Raw genomic sequence first — 5,000 nt, 5'->3', positions numbered from 1 at the left:
ACGTGTTTCCCTTCTTGTTGGTCCTTCGGTGATCGGGGTTCGCAGCAGCCAGACGCACGGGTTCGACCTTGGACCCGGGGCGGGGGACCCCGGCGGCACACCACAACCACAACGTGCTTGCTAGTGTGCCTAGGGGATGGCAAGGCAACGTGCATCTTGCTGGCATTGCGCCCAGCAAGCCTTTGGGCAACTCGAGTTTCAGCATCACGACACCCCTCCCCCCTATAATAGGCTGCCGAGCCATTACCAAAGTGCCACGGGTAGACGTCCTTTTCCGTGAGGAGACATACTAAAGGAAAGTGCTCTAGAGGTCGAATTTTGACGCCGTTTTTTGCAACAACCTCTAGAAAAATAAGATCTTTCCATCCTCCAAATTTGGTGAATTTACACCGTGCCGATTTTTTTTGACGATTTTTTTACCGCCCGGAATGCCGGAAATTCAAAAAAAATGAAAAACGGAGCAAACCTGCGATTTTTGACCTGGATTTTTTTGTGCAGCCTTCACATAATATTACCAAGGTTCCCTCAAAATTTCACGAAAAATGCACGAGCCAATTCTGAGATATGAAAATTTGGCTCCTCCGTTGCAACGCTCCGAGCCATCGTTGCAACGGCGGGTGCCTCCGTGGGGGGCGGGGGAGCCCGGCGGCACACCACAACCACAACGTGCTTGCTAGTGTGCCTAGGGGATGGCAAGGCAACGTGCATCTGGCTGGCATTGCGCCCAGCAAGCCTTTGGGCAACTCGAGTTTCAGCATCACGACTCCCCTCCTCCCTATAATAGGCTGCCGAGCCATTACCAAAGTGCCACGGGTAGACGTCCTTTTCCGTGAGGAGACATACTAAAGGAAAGTGCTCTAGAGGTCGAATTTTGACGCCGTTTTTTGCAACAACCTCTAGAAAAATAAGAACTTTCCATCCTCCAAATTTGGTGAATTTACACCGTGCCGATTTTTTTTGACGATTTTTTTACCGCCCGGAATGCCGGAAATTCAAAAAAAATGAAAAACGGAGCAAACCTGCGATTTTTGACCTGGATTTTTTTGTGCAGCCTTCACATAATATTACCAAGGTTCCCTCAAAATTTCACGAAAAATGCACGAGCCAATTCTGAGATATGAAAATTTGGCTCCTCCGTTGCAACGCTCCGAGCCATCGTTGCAACGGCGGGTGCCTCCGTGGGGGGCGGGGGAGCCCGGCGGCACACCACAACCACAACGTGCTTGCTAGTGTGCCTAGGGGATGGCAAGGCAACGTGCATCTTGCTGGCATTGCGCCCAGCAAGCCTTTGGGCAACTCGAGTTTCAGCATCACGACACCCCTCCCCCCTATAATAGGCTGCCGAGCCATTACCAAAGTGCCACGGGTAGACGTCCTTTTCCGTGAGGAGACATACTAAAGGAAAGTGCTCTAGAGGTCGAATTTTGACGCCGTTTTTTGCAACAACCTCTAGAAAAATAAGATCTTTCCATCCTCCAAATTTGGTGAATTTACACCGTGCCGATTTTTTTTGACGATTTTTTTACCGCCCGGAATGCCGGAAATTCAAAAAAAATGAAAAACGGAGCAAACCTGCGATTTTTGACCTGGATTTTTTTGTGCAGCCTTCACATAATATTACCAAGGTTCCCTCAAAATTTCACGAAAAATGCACGAGCCAATTCTGAGATATGAAAATTTGGCTCCTCCGTTGCAACGCTCCGAGCCATCGTTGCAACGGCGGGTGCCTCCGTGGGGGGCGGGGGAGCCCGGCGGCACACCACAACCACAACGTGCTTGCTAGTGTGCCTAGGGGATGGCAAGGCAACGTGCATCTTGCTGGCATTGCGCCCAGCAAGCCTTTGGGCAACTCGAGTTTCAGCATCACGACACCCCTCCCCCCTATAATAGGCTGCCGAGCCATTACCAAAGTGCCACGGGTAGACGTCCTTTTCCGTGAGGAGACATACTCAAGGAAAGTGCTCTAGAGGTCGAATTTTGACGCCGTTTTTTGCAACAACCTCTAGAAAAATAAGATCTTTCCATCCCCCAAATTTGGTGAATTTACACCGTGCCGATTTTTTTTGCCGATTTTTTTACCGCCCGGAAAGCCGGAAATTCAAAAAAAATGAAAAACGGAGCAAACGTGGGATTTTTGACCTGGATTTTTTTGTGCAGCCTTCACATAATATTACCAAGGTTCCCTCAAAATTTCACGAAAAATGCACGAGCCAATTCTGAGATATGAAAATTTGGCTCCTCCGTTGCAACGCTCCGAGCCATCGTTGCAACGGCGGGTGCCTCCGTGGGGGGCGGGGGAGCCCGGCGGCACACCACAACCACAACGTGCTTGCTAGTGTGCCTAGGGGATGGCAAGGCAACGTGCATCTGGCTGGCATTGCGCCCAGCAAGCCTTTGGGCAACTCGAGTTTCAGCATCACGACTCCCCTCCCCCCTATAATAGGCTGCCGAGCCATTACCAAAGTGCCACGGGTAGACGTCCTTTTCCGTGAGGAGACATACTAAAGGAAAGTGCTCTAGAGGTCGAATTTTGACGCCGTTTTTTGCAACAACCTCTAGAAAAATAAGAACTTTCCATCCTCCAAATTTGGTGAATTTACACCGTGCCGATTTTTTTTGACGATTTTTTTACCGCCCGGAATGCCGGAAATTCAAAAAAAATGAAAAACGGAGCAAACCTGCGATTTTTGACCTGGATTTTTTTGTGCAGCCTTCACATAATATTACCAAGGTTCCCTCAAAATTTCACGAAAAATGCACGAGCCAATTCTGAGATATGAAAATTTGGCTCCTCCGTTGCAACGCTCCGAGCCATCGTTGCAACGGCGGGTGCCTCCGTGGGGGGCGGGGGAGCCCGGCGGCACACCACAACCACAACGTGCTTGCTAGTGTGCCTAGGGGATGGCAAGGCAACGTGCATCTTGCTGGCATTGCGCCCAGCAAGCCTTTGGGCAACTCGAGTTTCAGCATCACGACACCCCTCCCCCCTATAATAGGCTGCCGAGCCATTACCAAAGTGCCACGGGTAGACGTCCTTTTCCGTGAGGAGACATACTAAAGGAAAGTGCTCTAGAGGTCGAATTTTGACGCCGTTTTTTGCAACAACCTCTAGAAAAATAAGATCTTTCCATCCTCCAAATTTGGTGAATTTACACCGTGCCGATTTTTTTTGACGATTTTTTTACCGCCCGGAATGCCGGAAATTCAAAAAAAATGAAAAACGGAGCAAACCTGCGATTTTTGACCTGGATTTTTTTGTGCAGCCTTCACATAATATTACCAAGGTTCCCTCAAAATTTCACGAAAAATGCACGAGCCAATTCTGAGATATGAAAATTTGGCTCCTCCGTTGCAACGCTCCGAGCCATCGTTGCAACGGCGGGTGCCTCCGTGGGGGGCGGGGGAGCCCGGCGGCACACCACAACCACAACGTGCTTGCTAGTGTGCCTAGGGGATGGCAAGGCAACGTGCATCTTGCTGGCATTGCGCCCAGCAAGCCTTTGGGCAACTCGAGTTTCAGCATCACGACACCCCTCCCCCCTATAATAGGCTGCCGAGCCATTACCAAAGTGCCACGGGTAGACGTCCTTTTCCGTGAGGAGACATACTAAAGGAAAGTGCTCTAGAGGTCGAATTTTGACGCCGTTTTTTGCAACAACCTCTAGAAAAATAAGAACTTTCCATCCTCCAAATTTGGTGAATTTACACCGTGCCGATTTTTTTTGACGATTTTTTTACCGCCCGGAATGCCGGAAATTCAAAAAAAATGAAAAACGGAGCAAACCTGCGATTTTTGACCTGGATTTTTTTGTGCAGCCTTCACATAATATTACCAAGGTTCCCTCAAAATTTCACGAAAAATGCACGAGCCAATTCTGAGATATGAAAATTTGGCTCCTCCGTTGCAACGCTCCGAGCCATCGTTGCAACGGCGGGTGCCTCCGTGGGGGGCGGGGGAGCCCGGCGGCACACCACAACCACAACGTGCTTGCTAGTGTGCCTAGGGGATGGCAAGGCAACGTGCATCTTGCTGGCATTGCGCCCAGCAAGCCTTTGGGCAACTCGAGTTTCAGCATCACGACACCCCTCCCCCCTATAATAGGCTGCCGAGCCATTACCAAAGTGCCACGGGTAGACGTCCTTTTCCGTGAGGAGACATACTCAAGGAAAGTGCTCTAGAGGTCGAATTTTGACGCCGTTTTTTGCAACAACCTCTAGAAAAATAAGATCTTTCCATCCCCCAAATTTGGTGAATTTACACCGTGCGGATTTTTTTTGCCGATTTTTTTACCGCCCGGAAAGCCGGAAATTCAAAAAAAATGAAAAACGGAGCAAACGTGGGATTTTTGACCTGGATTTTTTTGTGCAGCCTTCACATAATATTACCAAGGTTCCCTCAAAATTTTAGAAAAAATGCACGAGCCAATTATGAGATATGAAAATTTGGCTCCTCCGTTGCAACGCTCCGAGCCATCGTTGCAACGGCGGGTGCCTCCGTGGGGGGCGGGGGAGCCCGGCGGCACACCACAACCACAACGTGCTTGCTAGTGTGCCTAGGGGATGGCAAGGCAACGTGCATCTTGCTGGCATTGCGCCCAGCAAGCCTTTGGGCAACTCGAGTTTCAGCATCACGACACCCCTCCCCCCTATAATAGGCTGCCGAGCCATTACCAAAGTGCCACGGGTAGACGTCCTTTTCCGTGAGGAGACATACTAAAGGAAAGTGCTCTAGAGGTCGAATTTTGACGCCGTTTTTTGCAACAACCTCTAGAAAAATAAGATCTTTCCATCCTCCAAATTTGGTGAATTTACACCGTGCCGATTTTTTTTGACGATTTTTTTACCGCCCGGAATGCCGGAAATTCAAAAAAAATGAAAAACGGAGCAAACCTGCGATTTTTGACCTGGATTTTTTTGTGCAGCCTTCACATAATATTACCAAGGTTCCCTCAAAATTTCACGAAAAATGCACGAGCCAATTCTGAGATATGAAAATTTGG

This window comes from Arachis ipaensis, chromosome B7, assembly GCF_059453495.1.
Source record: "Arachis ipaensis isolate K30076 ecotype BB chromosome B7, ASM5945349v1, whole genome shotgun sequence".
Taxonomy (NCBI): domain Eukaryota; kingdom Viridiplantae; phylum Streptophyta; class Magnoliopsida; order Fabales; family Fabaceae; genus Arachis; species Arachis ipaensis.
This window is presented reverse-complemented; position numbering follows the sequence as displayed.